This window comes from Adiantum capillus-veneris, chromosome 17 (genome assembly GCF_014529385.1).
Source record: "Adiantum capillus-veneris isolate H3 chromosome 17, ASM1452938v2, whole genome shotgun sequence".
NCBI classification, from domain to species: Eukaryota; Viridiplantae; Streptophyta; class Polypodiopsida; order Polypodiales; family Pteridaceae; genus Adiantum; species Adiantum capillus-veneris.
This window is the reverse complement of record NC_140947.1, coordinates 8327359-8346852: the sequence shown is the minus strand read 5'-3', so window position 1 is coordinate 8346852 and position 19494 is coordinate 8327359. Positions and strand designations below refer to the sequence as shown.

The 19494-nt window shown below is 44.8% G+C and overlaps 1 protein-coding gene across 1 annotated transcript in view; it reads right to left on the bottom strand.

Moving 5' to 3' along the window:
• LOC147436767 (uncharacterized) overlaps window positions 1–19494 on the bottom strand; it is a 116220-nt gene that overhangs the window by 2218 nt on the left and 94508 nt on the right. The window lies entirely within an intron of this gene.

Here is a 19494-nt window from a genome sequence, read left to right as displayed (position 1 = left end):
TGCCCAACCATCTGAGCTAATGGTGCATCTAAACTCCTTCCATCCAGCTTTCACAGGCGTAAGCGCCTTGTCAATTAAGGCCTTTTGTTCATCTAACATAGTGGTGCGCATCTTTGTGTAATCAAGACCTGTCCATGTCTCAGTAGGCCCCACCTGTGCAATGGCTTTTACCATTCTTTTCCACTGATCTGCGCGCAAAACATTGAAAGATATGTTGCACTCAATAAGAGTGCGACATATGTCCATCTCTGCCACCCTCTGACGCTCTTTCACCCAAGCCTGAGAAGAGATGCGACTAGGCAAAGTGGTCTGCGTTGATGTTTCAGATGTACCTTTTTCACGTGGCAAGGAATCCTCACCTTCACCACCAACACGTGCTCTCTTCCTGGAAGTAGGGGGTTGCATGGAGGTCGAACCTCCTCCAACCTCTGTCTCCGCACCTAAAGACTCCAGCTCTCCAACAAAAGCATCATGTAAAGCATCCTGTGTGTTGGGAGCACCTCTCAAAGCAGGAGCACCAACAAGAAAATACTCTTGAATAAGCTACTCCCTCAAAGGTGGTAGTATTTTCTCACATGCACCAATCTGATCAGTGCACCCGATGCCTGTCAAGTGCCTTTGACTCGCGTAATAGTACTGGTGTATTGGTCCCCACAATACTTGCATTGCCATAAGCATGTACCAGAACCTTGCTGAGAAGTGGTCGTGATGATCCTCAAAACATTGGTGTGGAGCGACCAGTTGGGGTTGGTTTTACGCGGCATAATGAATCCTGCACATTGCAAATGCAAAAGAGTGCACGCACATGAGAAGTACGGAGTGCGAGAGAAGAGTACGGAGTGCATGGTGGCAGAAGCAGTACCTTTTCACACGCGTAGCTCGGCTCTGCAGGACTCTGTGCACTGCTCTGCAGACTTCTCTGTAACAGAACAGAGACTCTTTTGCTACAGTGGTCGATTAAAAAAGCCTAAGGCTTCCCCCCTTCACACTAATAAGCCTAACTGGAAGCGCTCCCTAGCGGAATTTGTCCGAGCAAAAAATGCCCAAATTTTTTTTTATGCCGTACTGTACTGTACCGTACGGTTGTACCGTACGGAAAGGTATCGTACGTACGTACGGATTCTACTTTGGAGCACGCGAAGATGTGCAGGCCTTGAGGCTTGAAGCGGAGGCACTGTGTTGCAGAAGGGAAGCACTAGCAGAACGAAGAGGGAGAGAGAGAGAGCTCACGTTTTTGGGAAAACTCAATAAGTGAGTTTTGGGTTTTCCCACTTTTATTATAAGTGACCTTAAAAAAATGTGTCCAGGTTCAATATTAACCTGGACAAAGTATAAAAATGTACAAAAAGGGGTTATTTAGGCCTTTAACCCAACAACCTCCCACTTAAAGGCATAAATGACGCCTTTAAGTTAACCAACTCCCACCAGCTGTATGCAATGCTCATGTTGAGCCTTAGCAAGACTCTTGGTGAGAATATCTGCAGGGTTATCTTGTGTATGGATCTTAGTCAAGCTCACTAGACCATCCTCCAATACCTGTCGTATGAAGTGGTACCGCACATCTATGTGTTTGGTACGCGCATGAAACATGGCATTTTTGGCTAAATAGATAGCACTCTGGCTATCACAACCCAACACGGGTGTATGAGCAAGCATGCCAGCAAGTCTGCCCAACCAAATGGCCTCTTTTGAAGCCTCTGTGGCTGAAATATATTCAGCCTCAGTAGTACTCAATGCCACAGTTTTCTGTAACCTAGAACACCAAGAGACTGCACCACCAGCAATTGCAAATACAATGGCAAATACATATCCACTGGTAGATTTCTTGGTATCCATGTCACGTGCCATGTCTGCATCACAATATCCCTACAACTAAGTCACTTTTGCCATAACAGATACACTTTGATTGTGTACCTTTCAAATATCTCAGAATGCATTTGACAGCTTCTCAATGCGCTTTGCCAGGATTCGACATGTATCGACTAACAACTCCCACTGCATAAGCAATGTCGGGACGAGTGGCAACCATAGCATACATAAGAGAACCACAAGCTGATGCATAAGGGATTCCCTTCATTGCTTTCAATGCCACCTCATCCTTTGGGCAATTTGCTTTGCTAAGCTTAGTGTATGGAGGTAAAGGTACTCCAAGAGGCTTAGCATCAGCCATATTAAACATGTCAAGTACTTTTGCAATGTACTTTTCTTGAGATAAAAACAACAATTTCAGCTTTCTATCTCTTTTAATACGCATGCCCAAAATATGCTCTGCATCACCCAAATCCTTCATAGCAAATGTTGAATTTAGCTTACGTTTCAGAGCATCAAGACTAGTCTTATGTTTCCAGGCAAGCAGCATGTCATCAACATAGAGAACAAGTATGATAGGACTACCATCTTCATCCCTTTTCGTATACAAACAATGATCTGCATGGCTGTGTTTAAAGCTTTGAGACAACATAAAAGTGTCAAACTTCTTATACCACTGCCGTGATGATTGTCTCAAACCATACAGAGCCCTTTTCAGTTTGCATACAAGTTCCTCACGTGTAGGAACTACAAAACCTTCAGGTTGTTTCATGTATATGTCCTCTTCAATGTCACCATGCAAAAACGTTGTCTTTACATCCATTTGATTCAATTCCAAATCAAGCACCGCAACGAGAGCAAAAAGGACACGTAAAGTTGTAAGCTTTACAACGGGAGAAAAGATTTCTTGAAAATCAATTCCTTCTTTCTGTGCATATCCTTTTGCAACCAATCTTGCCTTGTACTTGGGTTTTTCATTCACAATCTTAATCATGTATACCCATTTGTTAGGAAGAGCCTTTCTCCCTTTACGCAATGACACAAGATCCCAAGTATCATTTGTATACAAGGATTTCATTTCCTCTTGCATTGCAAGCTCCCATTTACTGCTTGACTCACATGTCTTTGCCTCTTTATACGTAAGAGACTCTCCCTCATCTGTCAACATAATGTAATGCAAAGAGGGATCATATCTACTCACACTCCGTCTTGGACGAGTAGACCGCCTCACCCAATGATCCACATTATCCGGTAATGGGTCTACATCAAGTGGCATAATAAAATCATCAACAATGGGCTACTGTACATCATTTTCAGCACCATTTTCAGCATCGTTTCGTGGCTGCAAATGCCCTTCAAGAGCCTCGATTTGTTGTCCAACATCATCTGGCTCAAACAACACTGGATCATCTACATTTTCAGCGTGGTGCATCCTGAGGGTCAGAGATAGGCCTAACAGGTGGCTGGTCATGCTGAAATCATCAACAATGGGCTACTGTACATCATTTTCAGCACCATTTTCAGCATCGTTTCGTGGCTGCAAATGCCCTTCAAGAGCCTCAATTTGTTGTCCAGCATCATCTGGCTCAAACAACACTGGATCATCTACATTTTCAGCCATATGTGGTGCATCCTGAGGGTCAGAGATAGGCCTAACAGGTGGCTGGTCATGCTGAAATTTGACCCTTTTATGGTCATGCTTTGAGGCACAATTGTTTTGAGGCAGCCTTGCCTCATTAAAAACAACATCTCGGCTGCGTACAACCCTTTTGAGCTGAGGTAACCAAATCCTGTAACCCATTTCGCCTTCTTCACCATATCCCATGAAAAGGCCTTTAATGGATTTGGCATCTAGTTTACTCCTCAACTCGGGTCTGACATGCACAAAAGCCTCGCAACCAAAAATGCGTAAGTGATCATATGAAGCAGGCTCGTCAGACCAAACCTCTTCAGGGATGTCACCTTTCAAAGACATGTGATGGGATCGATTGCATATATGCACTGCAGTTTTCAAAGCTTCTCCCCAAAATCCATGAGAGAGATTAGCTGTGGACAGCATGCATCTTACCCTCTCACAAAGTGTCCTATTGAATCTTTCAGCCACACCATTAAAAGAGGGGCTGTATGGCACAATAAGCTCCCTCTTAATGACCAAATTTTCACAAAATTTGTTAAATTCAGCACCTGTGAACTCCCCCCCCCATTGTCCGTACGCAAGCATTTTAGCTTTCTACCTGTTTGGGTGGTCACAAATACATGAAATCTCTTAAACGCAGCAAAGGCTTCATCCTTAGATTTAAGCAAATAAACCCAAATTTTCCTAGAATGATCATCAACAAAGGAGACAAAATAGCATGCACCTCCCATAGACTTAGTAGGCATGCTACATACATCAGAATGTACAAGATCAAGCAGACAAGATTTACGAGAGACACGAGGGTAATAAGAACGCTTTACTTGCTTCCCATATTGACATTCATTACAAAAGTCAAGCTTTGTGCCTTTAGCATCAAGCTTGTTCAAAGTACAAAGTTTAGAAAGGCCCTTTTGGCTCATATGGCCAAGCCTCTTGTGCCACAACTCCGTGTGAGAGTTAATTTCAGCCAATGCAATAAACTTGCCCAACACAGCCTTTCCATGCATGCAGTAAAGTGTCCCTTTCTTTGTGCCCTTTACAATCAGCCTTGAGCCTTTAGTCATTTTCCATGATCCTCTCTCAAACAAGATGATGTGACCATGCATATCCATCTGACCAACAGAAAGCAGACTCTTCTTGATTCCCGGCACATATCTAACATCATGCAAGACAAGCTCATTTGTGCCATCTATGGAGAGATACACAATGCCAATACCCTCAATGGAACATGCATGATTGTTTCCAAGGTATACATGGCCATGCTTGCCTGCATCAAAAGTACAGAAACACTCCTTGATAGGAGTCACATGAAATGAAGCACCGGAATCAAAAATCCAAGTCTGGGATAATGCATCATTGACAGTCAACAAAGCATCAATAAGATCACTCTTGGTGATCTCCATGTCTTGTGAATGAACATTAAGAGAGGCATCAATGTCATAAGCATCATCATCTGACAAAGTGGCACACAAGATGTCCTCTACATCTGACAGCTCCTCAATCACAACACTAGAAGCCACATTGGCCTTCTCTTTGTCCTTTGAGCTATCCTGTGCATCTGTCTTGACTTCCTTCTTCTCTTTCTTTTTGTCTCCGCCATTCTTTTTCCGTTCTAACTCGGCTTTATAGTACCTGCAATCGGGTTTCTTGTGACCTTTCCTGCCACATTGATAGCAAGTCACATCACCCTTGCCTTTGCTGCCATTTCTCCTTTCCTTACTCTTACTCTTACTCCTTTGTGCATAGGCATTCTTCTTTTCTGTCCTGCCTCTAACCATGTTGGCAGAGCTGCCTCCCTCTCCACTTGCTTTCCTCCTGATTTCCTCATTCAAGATAGAACCCCTAACACCATCAAAGGTCAAATTGGGGTAATTGGACAATGAAACCACCAATGTTTCCCATGACTCAAGTAAGGTCATAAGCAAGAAGATAGCTTTCAGCTTATCATCAAAAGGGGGCAAGCCTGAATCCTGTAACTGCGACAGAGTACCTGCAAACAACCACAAGTGCTCTGCAGCGCTCTTGGACTCATCTAGTTGCATGCCAACAAGTTTTCGCATCAAATGCACTTGGTTGACACGCGTTGTATTCTCATACATTCCCTTTAACTTCTCCCACACCTCAAAAGCACTTGTGAGACCTTTCACATCAATGACTGTCTCATCGATCATGGCCATTTTAATGTATGTAACAGCCTTCCTGTTCAGGCTAACCCATGCTTCATCCGTCATATTCTATGGCTTTACCTGTTCAAGTGTCCCTTCACAATCCTTAAGAAATAGGATTCCCTGGATCCTGTCTTTCCAAAGATCGAAACCTGTTCCATCGAACCTCCTAATCTCGAAGAGATTCTTCACATCCGAAGAAGATGAGGCCATAGTTGCACGAATAAGAGGGTTAATACGCTGAATTTTTGGGCAAAATGCACAAAAACCGGAGTATAGCCTCACAGAGGTCTGCACTACAGCTCCAAATGGTCATAGGAGCAATTTGGGGCAAAATAGGTCGATTCAAGCACAAAAAACAATTTCTGAAATTTATGTGCAGGAAATTTCAGCGAGCGAATTTGTGCTAAAAAACAACAATTTTAGTTGTTTTTAACCTCTCAGAACATACATAAGGCTAATGCACAGCCTTTAGAAGCATGTGAGCAAAAGCCCCGATTTGTAGCATCAAAATTGCACGAAATTGAGCCACAAATGGTCATACATAGCCAAACCTTGTCAAACGTGCCTAGATTGCATCAATTTGCACTTTCCCCAATGTAGTCGCATCATAAAAATACTTGTGTAAATTTGAAATTTGCTGAAAACACCTGTTTTAGGACCTGTTTTTCGGCAATTTTAGTGTTTCCGGGGAGCGGGGACTTAGCAAAAGTATCCCCACACCTTAATACATCATTTGCAAAACCTGTATTTTGCTGTCATAACCTGTAATTTGCTGATTTTGACCTAATTTCAGCATGTTTTAGGTCAATTTGACTTGCCGGGAGCTCTCTAGTGTCCGGGGACGAGTCCTTTGGCGATGAAATTGCAAACTCTCGCGTGAAAGTTGACCTCCTTGGCTGAAAATCAGCGTTTGCAGGTTTGGGAGCAAACCCTGATTGGGCTCTGATACAAGTTGATGAGCGCGCGGCGGTGTGTGCAAGTGATAGAGCACGCGAAGATGTGCAGGCCTTGAGGCTTGAAGCGGAGGCACTATGCTGTAGCAGGGAAGCGCTAGCAGAACGAAGAGGGAGAGGGAGAGAGCTCACGGTTTTGGGGAAAACTCAATAAGCGAGTCTTGGGTTTGGAGACCATTTGTTGTTGACAGTGCTGGATGGAGTAATATGGAGAGGCCCTTGGTATCTATGATTTCTAGGCTGATTAGAGCCAAGGCCTCAGTTCCACATGACATCATACAAGCGGAGCTGGCTACCCCACCTATGGAGATTGAGGCACTTACCAGATCAGTATCATTTCTACACAGTCATGGGACACCACCAGGGACAGATATGCTAGGCTTGCTCTTGAGTCATCCAGACACCTGGCATTACAGGGAGATACATCATGTTGGTGTACACAGATGAGCTCATGGTTTCAGAGGCATGGTTTCAGCATGGACAGGCTGCCCCCTTTCCAGTTTCTCTTGATGCACCATCTTTGGCTCTTACACGGATGGAGATTACTAGACTCATTCGGCAAGATCTTATCCAGCTTGATACCAGGAGGACATGGATAGAGCCATCACGAGAGTTGGGTACAAAGAGGGCTTTTCTATAGAGAGCATCTTCTCCAACTCATGACAGACGGATTTGTCACACGGCCCAGCTACATGGACACACATCTATCTCATGGTTTACGATGTGCCATAGGCCCGATATGCACATCTTCACACCAGCTTGGGATTGAGACAGGTAGATTCAGAGGCATACCAGCAGACAGTAGGATATGTCAGTTATGTCATGTAGAGCCAGAGACAGAGTTTCATTACATATGTCACTGCACACTCTACTATGAGATACGGGGACGCTTTCACTGTTTATTCAAAGATGGTTGACTCGTTAGATAGAGTCATGAGATATCAGGATCAGAGATGTCTCCAATTATTTCTACTTGAGATATATAGACATAGAGACTCTCTATTGAGAGGGCATAGACAGAGACAGTCCCAGAGACGCATCTCAGATTTCTTCAGTCCGAGTTCCAAAGAGGCAGAGGGGCCACCACCACCACAGAGCTCGGTTCCCACCCATACACACACCAGTGGTACTCTCATTGACCGAGCTATAGAGTTGGGGAGGGCATAGACAGAGACAGTCCCAAAGACGCATCTCAGATTTCTTCAGTCCGATTTCCACAGAGGCAGAGGGGCCACCACCACCACAAAGCTCAGTTCCCACCCATTCACACACCAGTGGTACTCTCATTGACCGAGCTATAGAGTTCGGGAGATCGAGATGACCACGACTAAGGAGGGGAGCCACGCAGCACAGACGGAGATTGCGGCAGAGGATCCACAGGATTCTAGCACGAGACCCAGAGTGTCGATCAGGATAGACTTCATGCTACTGTCGATCAGGATAGACTTCATGCTACTGCTATATTGTATTAATGGTGACACTTATCCCCATTTTGTACGTTTGTGGCATTATACCATTGCTCAGCTTACCAGCCACCCATAGGAGTCGGTAGCACTCCTATCTCAGTTTCTAGTTTGTAGTTTTCTTTGTTTGTACCCAAACTTGGTACTAGACTCACCATTGTAATCAGTTGGTCTCATAGGTCATTTCGGCCTTTTGTAGACGTTAATATATCATTTCATTTCATCATCTCTCTCTCTCTCTCTCTCTCTCTCTCTCTCTCTCTCTCTCTCTCTCTCTCTCTCTCTCTCTCTCTCTCTCTCTCTCTCTCTCTCTATAATGTCTTCTATCGCAAAACCTGCACAGGGGCTGAGCACACAGGGCACGGCTACTGAACGCGCAGGAGCTGTTGAATGCGAAGGTCAGCAAGGATTCCGCAAGAGAAGACTTGACGGTTGACTGTTTCGGCGAGAGCAAGGTGTCAAAGTCGACGATGCGGAAGCGTAGAGAGAGAGAGAGAGAGAGAGAGAGAGAGAGAGAGAGAGAGAGAGAGAGAGAGAGAGTCTCTTGAACCAATCAATAACTAAATGTGTATACAATGGAGGCAAGGGGTTGCTTATATAGCAACCTCAGTAGATTGCCCTACCTAGACTTTGACAAACAAGTAAACTAAATACCTAAAAGCCAAAAGAAACAATGGGATCACATTGGGCGGTTCACTTGAGAATCAAGATGTCAAAACTCTAACACCCTATCTGCAGCTCATAGTGGACATCAATAGTGAGACCAAGTTGATGTCGAAGCTACCATGGACACCCCAGCACCGGCCGGAATATTGGATACACCTAAGTTTTGCTACCCTCAACTTTGTACCTGAAAATAATGCCATCTTGAGCATCGGTTGCCTTTGTAGAAACTTTGAACTGTAGACCACACTACGTCCAATAATCCCCATTCGTAAACTATGAACACATCACGTCCAATATATAAAACTCCAAGATAATGAACTCTGGAACACATCCTGTCCATGATCCGACCAACAACAATGAATTGGCACGCCCATCCATAGTGTTTTAGACGTCTGATTGGTTTCCTGCCAGATGCATGTGCATTGAACTCCGACCTACGCGTCCAAAGACCGATAACTTGAACTCGAACACAAGGGTCCAAATTAATTATAGGGAGCACTTCTTGCCCCTCTCTGCCACTCACAGGCCTCTCTCTGGTTGAAGCTAGTGGTGGCGTCTGCACTTTGACTAGAAATCTGACGTCGAGGCCACTTTGGCTGCCGCCACGTGTGCCACGCCGATCTCCTTTGTCAAATCTTTATTACCGTAATCTCTGTCCAACTTGCCTTTGGCTTCAAACTCCCGAGCCAAACAAAGCGTCGAGTCACATTGATGACAACTGAAGTCGTACCTCATGAGTACCGAGGTAGCTAATTGAGTACAAGTATTGCCATCCTTGTCCAGCTTTCCTTTGCCGCTGTCCTCTAGAAATCTCGTACATTTGCTTTTGACTTCACAATCTTGAGCCGAACTGTTAGGTGCAGCGGAAGTGAATGTTGAACTTTGCTCAAGATGAGTGCTCCAAACCGTGCTCAAGGGTTCCTTTTACTTACGGAAGGGAGAGCCTTCCGTTCCTTTAGTGAGAGAGTGCAATGGACACAAACAAAGTGGATAAACACTGTGAATGAAGGTACTGAGACTGAGAGATAGAGAGAGAAGAAAACGACACCAGAATGTTGTCAAACCCTCTCCGAAGGCCCCACTCTCTATGGCGAGAGCGGTCAACTATTGATTGCACAAATCTCTACAATGCTTTGGACTTGCCGACGATGTCGATGACGACGCAACGGGCTGAAACCTGAAAATGCTAATGGCTGAAATCGGCAAATCTTTATCTACTGAATTCGGACTCTATGTCGATGACAATGTCGATAGCGACAATGCGATGACGACGCGCTGAAAACACAGATGCTGAAATCTGCGTTTTCCGGGCTGAAACTGTAAACCTTGATGAATCTCACCGTGCGGCGAGGATCTGCAGCGGGAAGTGAGATCTGCAAGGTTTGGGACTTCTTCTGTGGGTACTGACTGCTGAAAACTGAAAACGCTGGTGTTCTTGATGTCCTTGACGCGAAGATCTGCAGCAACGCTGAGGATCATGCTGATGCAAAAACGCTTGGCTGAATCTGTATTCTGCTCCAAAAACGCTAGGCTGAATCCTGTTTTGCGAGGGAATCTGCTAACGCTAGAGGATCTATTGTCTTCTGTTGTCGCCGAGGATGATCTGCTGTGCAAAAACGCTAGGTTTTTAGATGGCTGAAAACGCTAGGTCTACTGCGGGTGTTGGTCTTGCTGAGAAGTTGCCTGTTAAGCAAGGTGCTCCTGTTGCCTCTTCTGCCAGAAAGTGCTACCTCTCGTTTGCTTATATATTATCTTAGTAAAATTGCCCTACATAGTTCTCAACAAAAGTCACTTAAAAATAATAAGTGAAAAATGTCAAAAATAGGGAAAATAGGTCTTCTGCCCTGTAAAATGATCCTGATGGAATCTGATGGGAATGTTGATGATCATGCTACGTGCAACCAGAGAATATGCATCTATTCTAAGTGTCAGGACATGCACGGTCTGCGAACAGACTCACAAAAGTGCCAGATCACTTCCTATTCTAAACTGACTTGACTGAACTGAACCCTGTTCATGCTGTAGCTTGTCCACGGACACATAGAGCTAGATGTGTCACGTGACACAAACAATATTTCGGGTTCCTTGAGAACTGTGTCGATGCATATGCCACTAACTCGATGGTGGATCCGCTATCCATAGCCACTTGTTGGTTTTGGTCGTTGTCGTAGCGGGCGCTCGAGCAAGGGGGGCCCATGTTGAATTTGCAAAATCTGGTAATCTTGTACCTTATCGCACTCCAAGGGTGGCCGCAACAAATCCCAAGCCGCAAGATCTCCAATCTCCTCGCCTCTTCCAAGCCGTTTTTCCACTCCACGGCTATTCCGCAGGCCAATCCTCCAAAACCTCGTTCCAGTTGCAAGGCTGCTCTCAAATCACTCCTACTTTGACTTCCAAGGCGCCTCTTTACTCCCTTGTACAAGCCACCTAGGCTCCATAATCCACTGTCCAAGGCTGTTGAATGCGAGGCTACCAAATCCCTCCAACTCTGCACCTTGAAAGATGCCCTCCATGGCCCATAGTGTTTTAAAACGCTGAGCTTAATGCTAAGAGGGGGACCACTGTCGCAGCGCGTTTCAAAACGCAACAAATAACTGTTGCCAAGGGGAGAGGGCCGATCAGGGCAGCAATGTTTCAAAACGCTTGGCGGCACAAGAGGGCAGGAGGCTCTGTCTCGCAGGGAGCATTTCACAACACCACGGGCAGGGAGGGGAACCGCCTAGCACGCACTGCCTGGTAGCGTTTCAAAACGCATGGGACAGCAGCGCCGGGAGTGAGAGGGAAAACGCTGGAGCGTTTTAAAAGGCTGAAGGGCAACGATAGTGGGGGGAGTAAACGCCGGTGACGAGGCCTTCTTCTTCTCTTCTCTGGAAGCTACTCCTCCACGCCAAGGCCTTCAATGGCGACACGGCTGTGATACCATGTCAAAGTCGACAATGCGGAAGCGTAGAGACCAAGGGGAGTGAGCACGAGAGAGAGAGAGAGAGAGAGAGAGAGAGAGAGAGAGAGAGAGAGAGAGAGAGAGTCTCTCCTGAACCAATCAACCTTGGCAATCAATAACTGAATGTGTATACAATGGAGGCAAGGGGTTGCTTGTATAGCAACCTCAGTAAATTTCCCTACCCATACTTTGACAAATAAGTAAACTAAATACCTAAAAGCCAAAAGAAATAATGGGATCACATTGGGCAGTTCACTTGAGATGCCAAAACTCTAACACAAGGTGCCCAACATGGAGAAAGTTCTGCCAAGACTAGCTGCAGCAACTGCAGCACACACCGTTGCTGAGGAGTACACAAGTTTCAACGGGGCAGCCTGACACTGCTATGTGGTGCCTGCAGGTCACTTAAGGACACAAAAGCAACAACAGGACAGAAGCCTCACACGAGGTGCCTAAGGAGGGACCAATTAGCCGACCTCGGAGATGACGATATCTATGAAGCCCCGCCTAAATCAAAAGCCACATTAAGGCGAAGGAGTCGAGAGAGCACACTAACGCCAGGTTATGTGAGAGCAGAGAAACTTACTAGAGTAAAAAATGATATACCTAGATGAATCCAGGATAAGCCCAGATTCACCTTTAAAGGAAAGTGCAAGGTATAGACCCATGGTAGTCACCCACAAGACCATATAACCATCAGCTCCATCATGCATAGTATTAACTAAATACCATGACATCCCCACTAACGTCGTCATTGCCCAATAGAGGGTGTAGAACTGAGTACTAACATATGCTCCCAAACACAACACACATCACCCGCACACACACGAGCATACGTCAACACAAAGTTCAGCGTACTCAGTTTTTATCATGACTCTGGAGATCAAGGGCAGACTCAGCCATAATGAAGCCTAGCACTAAAAGAAGCATTAAATCGAAAAAATTAGCACAAAAATGACTTAATTTTTGAGAAGGTACAGATGATGATTAAGGCTGAGCTGAGCCTTTTGAGGGGTGACATTGAAAACGAGATGTATGCAAATGCGGAGACTTACAAAAAGGCTATGTATGCAAATATGACGAAAAAATTGGACAAAGAGATGCTTAGTAAGCGTGACCAGATGTGCACATTATTGAAGGACGAAATGCAGACGATTGTGAGGGCAGAAAAGAATGTAATGGAATATATGATGCAAAAAAGATTAGAGGATGCACTTGCTGCGTTTGAATCTTGGAAATAAAAAATGGAAGAACACATGCATGCATTGATCGAAGCACTTAAGGGAGACCTCACAGCTTGCAAAAATAGCCCCGCAAAGGAGGAACAAAACCAACCCTCAACGATAAAGGAGCTCGAAAGCATTAAGGAGTAGGTGAAAACAGACATGAAGAGGAAGAGAAAAAGGCACAAACAACCTTTTCATGGAAGGAGCACCTATTCAAAACACAAGAGAAGGTTGATAAAGCTGAAAAGTGGATCGAGGACGCAAAGAAAGGAAAAGATAAGATGCTTTAAACCACAATGACATCAACTATCATCCATATGACAATTGAGGAGGTGCAAAAGAGAAAGACTAAAGCCCTTCATGTGCATGTTACAGGTCTCAAAGGCAGTGGAAAAGTAGAAGAAGTGCAAGAGCTCTTGAAGCACATGAGTATTATTGAACCCACACACACAAGTGCTTGGAGAGTTGGCAAGAAGGGAAGTGATGAGAAAGGAAGGCCCAAGGAAAAGAAGCACTAATTATAAGTTTCCCTATGCTAGAAGCTAGGAAGGAATTCCTAAAGAAGAGACCAACACTCTAGCAAACTGGGATATTTTTGGGTGATGCCCTCACTCTAAAACAGGTAGCACACATGCAAGAGATGATGCCAAAGATCAAGGCGGCGAGGGAGAAAGGGAAGTATGATTTTTACAGGGGAGGGAGAGTAGTGGTGTTGGAAAAACGCACCGCATGACAGTTTGAGACCTATGGGACATATCTTAAAATGGCAGCAATGGAATTGTAATGGATCAATGAAGCTAGATGTAGGCGAATTTAAGGATAGCTTAGAGGGAAGAGAGATTATTTTTTACTCGAAAATGCGTCAGACTCTTGGCGGCACACTACCGAAATTGACGGGATACCATTGAGAGACTACTTGTAGGCAGAATGTCAGATCAACGCATAGAGAACCGGGGTCAAGAGGTGTAGCAATCCTATTCGCGGAGGAGCTTCAACCGCTCGTTCATATTGTTAAGAGAGGTGAGCAAGCTAGATATATGTGGGTCAAAGTGGGAGCGGAGACAGGTAGGCCACTCTACATTACAATATGCTATTTTTGCCCCTAGCAATTCTCATTGTGCATCACCCAGGGGTAGTCGCCCTACATGACATTGGATGAGGACATATGAGAGTTCTCTAGGGATGGAGATGTCATTCTTCTGGGAGACTTTAATGCCAGGACGGGCAGTCTAAGATAGCTTTCTACGATACCTCACAGGAAATGTTATGAGAATTGGACAGCAGTGATATGGAATTGGCCAGGTGTTCGCAAGATGAAGAGCACACTGGATATGGGGGGTATTTGACAAAATTGGGGACTTCACATGGACTGGCCATCTTGAATGGCCTCGAGAGATTTCCATCATCCAGTGGGTTCACTTGTTTTCCTCATAGACATGGGGCTAGCACAGTGGATTATGTTTTCGCACAACCTAGTTTCATACCCTCTCTTCAGAACTTTATAGTCGGGCCCAAGTAAATTGGGATAGCAGTAGATCATGCCCTTTCCACGTTTACCATCTCATTCTTGTTCGACACAGGTCGACTAGCACATATATCTACGCATACCAGACACACTTTCACTGCGGAGACTTATTCTGTCTACATAGATCGTATCTACAGACGCTTATGCACATAGGATACAGGAAGATCTCTAGGGGAGCTCACTTATACATTAACAGAGACACTACAAGGTGTCGCAGCAGAGACATACCCACACACTGAGCCTGGGCAGCGAGGACGCCCTAGGAGAATACCCAAGAAGAGCTGGTATGATGAGGAGTGCAGAGAGACCAGAGCCCAACTTCAGAGGGAGGTACTTCTAGGAGTCACTATGTTTTTGAGCCAGGATTCAGGTGAGGCATGGGGACTCTTCCATGAGCACTCTCCCTCACCAATTGTCACTTCTACGGAAGTATAGGATCACCATGCATCATCCCTCTACACAGTCTTCCGGTAGCCACCTCTTCCAGACCCGCCAGAGCCATGCCCACACATAGGTGCCTTCTTTCCCTCTGAGATGGTAAAGAAATCCATTGACATGATGAAGACCAAGAGAGCATATGATCACGATAGCCTACTAGCAAAGCATTTTATACATGCCAGAGATCTGCTTGCAAAGCATCTAGCAGTGATGTTCAACCATGCCATGTACGAGGGCCTACGTGATACTTGGAGTTTGTCCACTATCGTACCTATCTTCAAGTCAGGGGACCCTATGGATGCTGGGATCTACCGCACTATCATGATTGGACACACATTTGCACCGTTGTACGCATCCATCCTTGACCAGCAGATGAGTAGATAGGCAGAGAGAGAGGTGTACGAGCAGCAAGCCAGGTGGGTTTTGGGAGAGCTTTCTCTACTCTTGAACATATTCTGACACTCAAAGCCATTATTGGGGAGAGGAGATCATGTGGGAGACGGATCTATTGAAGCTTTGTGGATTTCCACAAAGCCTTCAATACGTTGCCTAGAAGTAGATTGATGCGCAGACTACAGGAGATGGGGTACCCAAAGCGTTGATTTGGGAGATCATGACTCTATACAAGTTAGTAGTGGGGCATGCACGGGAATTTTTGATTTGGTTCGCTCCACAATTGGGGTGAAACTGGGCTGCCCGCTATCTCCTACACTATTTGGCATGTATGTGAATGAGGCGGCTGACTAAATTGAGAGGGATGTTGATAGAGGAGCACAGTTGGCAAGGACATGGATCCCACTATTGCTATATGCTGATGATATTGTGTTGATTTTTGACTCCCCGGAAAGGATATAGCGTCATTTAGATGCTTTGTACACATTTGCCCACGATAGTGGTTTGTATGTTAACCTGGGGAAAACGAAGGTTATAGTGTTTAACACCACACCACAGTGGGTCAGGAGGTCACCACCCACTTTTACATATGGCCAGGAGACGGTGGAGTATACAGATGCATACACCTATCTTGGGGTAGCGTCCAGTGGACCGGCGTTTTCATTGCGGAAAGCAGCAGAGACTAGATTGACAAGAGCTTATGCCTTGGGATGTTTGGAGAAGATGTGTTCGCAAGTTCAATTTCAGGCTTCAGCTATGCTCTATGGGGTTCAGATTTGGGGGACCTTAGTGGACCACCAGGGCAGATCTGGTAGCACTGATGGATGGAGATGTATGGAGAGGCCTCTAGTCTCTATGATCTCTCGGATATTCGGACCAAGGCCTCTGTTGACCGCTGGGTCAACAACACAACATAACTCAAGTTTCGTACCAAAGTCTTATCTTTTGCGAGTTATGAAATGCTGCGGATTATGGCTATAAACGTCATTTGTAATGAGTAGTTATTCTAGTTTCAGAAGCCAGGGTGCAATGGCACTTCCAGATTGTAAATACAAAGCCATTTGACCCTTTCAACCCCATTTTTGGTTAAACCTAAGGTAGCCTTAGTATATAAGGTACCTAGGTCATTCTGTAAAGAGGACTTTTATCATAATCAAAACTTAGCGCTGCCGTCTACTGTGTGTGAGAGAGAAAGAGAGTGAGCGTGAGCTTCATCCTCTCGCTACGGCCGGCTCGCTCAACACATTGGAGATCCGACTGCACCATTGCTGTAGGCTCGAGGAGAGCTACGCGACAACGCCAAGCATTCCACGCGAGACGAAGCGCACACGCCGACGCATCTACGAGCTATTTGTGGTTGTAAGTGTATCAAACGATGTCTGTTTTCTGCGTGCTAGTAGTCTGTAGAATCGTGGCGACATAAGCTACGCATAGGTACTCATAAATTTCAGTTTCGGGCACTTTCAAAATTCTGCTCTGTCATCCTACGCGTTTTCCGCAGATGGGTTTAGAGTGAGGATTTTGAGTGTAGAAGCTTAGGGACAGGTGTATCCTAGTGAGGGGATGGTGTTCCTTAAGTTTCGTACGAATCTGGCATGATTAGGTGAGTTACCTTCCATATGTGTGTATGTGGCTAGGTGGTGTAGTTGAGAGCAGTGAGGTTCTTGATTGTGGTTTAGTTGGCCTTCTTGAGTGTTGTATGTGTAGGATGGTCTCAGCCTGACAAGCTTAAGAGATTTCCTGTGTGTGCCTATTGTGTCATCTGTGTCCTCGATTGACATTATGTTGATCTAGGTAGTGTTTGCATGCACTTCATGGCTGTGTGAGTCGCTCCCGTCCAACATTGGCACCGCTGCCGGGGACACAAGGACCTAAGTAGGTTTCCTACTAACACTCGTGTGATGGTTGCTTGATTTAGTTTCGGCTAAAGAAAGCGTTTTTCTTAAGTGGATCCGGAAGAGGATATTCCGTGATCAAGTGGATAGCCAGGACGCGTGTGTCTTGCCGAGGGTCTGCGACTAGATAGGTTTAGCTAAGAGCTGTGGATTAGAGTAGTTGTTGGTGGTCGAGTGATTTGTGAGGTGATAAAAGCATTTACTAGTCCGTGTGTGGCAGTGAAGCGTTTTTCTACTCAGAGATGCAAAACCCCATATGATTTGTAGGAGTAGCTTAGGTAAGTGATCCGATTCTGATCTAGAGCTATTCAGCATTGAATTATTTGCTAAAGTGCTTGATTGCATTTGAAATCACGGAAAAGTGCGCTATTGAGGGTAAAAATGCATTAAACAAGCTTTTGTGGATATTTTTGCATGACTGACTGATGCTGTGCATATAAAAGAGCATTTGCAAGGGTTCTGTGAAGGAAACCTGTAATTCTGTAAACATAGACATCCTACGCGTAGGATGTCTCAAGGGGGTTCTGGAGACTAAATTTGAAAATTCTGACTGCACCAGTGTGTTCAGAGGGTAGGTTTTACCGTATTTTCATATTGACTTGGGTGTATTTCCCTATTTTTGTTGACCAAAAGCCAAAAGGCGGAGTCAGAAAACGTAAAATTTCAGCAAAGGCTTAATTGAGTGATTTTTGCATGTTTTTGCAATTGTGAAGCATACTTGCACTTGTTGAGAGTATAAGGAAGCATCAGGGACACTTCAATCTCAAAAAATCAGCAGTAGACATCCTATGCGTAGGATGTCTACAGGGTGATCTGGTGGAAATTTTGCAATTCTGAGTTGACCAGTGTGTTCAGAAGGTAGGTTTTACCCTATTTTCAACTGGAAAGTGGAAATTTGACCATATCTTGACAGGATAAGGCCAGATAGACTAAAATTGCCAGACATCCTACCCAATTTGTGCCAAAGCATTATTTTGAGACCAAAACCATAATATGGCTGCATGAACATGTCTTGAATGATTGAAAGGGGTTTCACCTCATTTGGGTGAGAAAATTGGGTTCAAAGCGGACTTTAGCACTTCTGACTGAAAAAAGGCAAGAACAGCTAAAATTTGGGGTCTTTTAACATCCAAACTCAAATCTAAGCATAGCATTGGGTTGCTGACATCAAGGGGAAGCTGTGGGACAAGTCTGGGGTCAAACAGGCCAAAAAGACATCCTACGCCTAGGATGTCTTCTGTGTGATTTAAGACTCTAAACACATTTCTGAGCATACCACAGTGATCAGCACCTTAAGGAGAGTATGTGGTTCAAATTTGGGGCAGTTCTGAGCAATTAGACATCCTACGCGTAGGATGTCTAAGGCATGATTTAGAGGCCAAATTCAAACTGTGGACATAGCAGGGTGTTGTATAGCCTTAGGCAAGCCTCCTAGTCAATTTTGGTTCAATTTGGACTTAGGAATTCATCAGGACAAACATCAGGCTTTTGGAACAGATTCTTGATCATTTGACCAACCTATAGGTGTCAAAATCAAAAAGTAAAAGTAGTTGTGAGTTAAGCACATCAAGGGGAAGCTACAATGCAAGTTTGAGCTGAAACAGAGCAAAAAGACATCCTACGCGTAGGATGTCTCCAGGGTCATAAAGTGGTCAAAATTCTACTTTGGCCATATAGGGAGGTTCTAAGTGTCTCAAGGATTCCAGAACTTTTTTTCAAAAGTGAATTTGGACCTTGTTTGGCCTATCTACCAAGCAAAGACAAGAATTGTCAGACATTGGAGTGCACTAGAAGCTTATGCAGCCTAAATCTTGACCTACTGGCATCCAAAATCAATTCTGAGTATACCATTGTGTTGCTGAGCACTAGGAGAATCTTGGGATCAAGTTTGGACAAAATCTGAGCAGTTAGACATCCTACGCGTAGGATGTCTCCAGCTTGATTTAGGACTCCAAACCAACTTATGAGCACACCACTGTGATCAGCACATCAAGGAGAAGCTGGGGTGAAAATTTCAAGCCATTCTGAGCAAAAAGACATCCTACGTGTAGGATGTCTCAAGGCCATTTTTAGGTCCAAATGAAATTCCGAGCATACCATTGTGTTGCTGAACTTAAGGGGAGTCTATGGACCAAATTTTGTTAAATTCTGAGCATATAGACATCCTACGCGTAGGATGTCTCTAGGCCAGTTTTAGGGTCCAACTGTAATTTTGACCATACAAAAGTGTTCACAGTGTCACAGAGATCCCAAATCTTCTTTTAAAATTGAATTTGGACTCATTTTGACCATTCTAAACTGCATTTCACTATTTTGGCCATAACTTTCACAAACGGTATCGGATCGGAAAAGTTTTTATATCAAAACGTAACCTGAGAGCG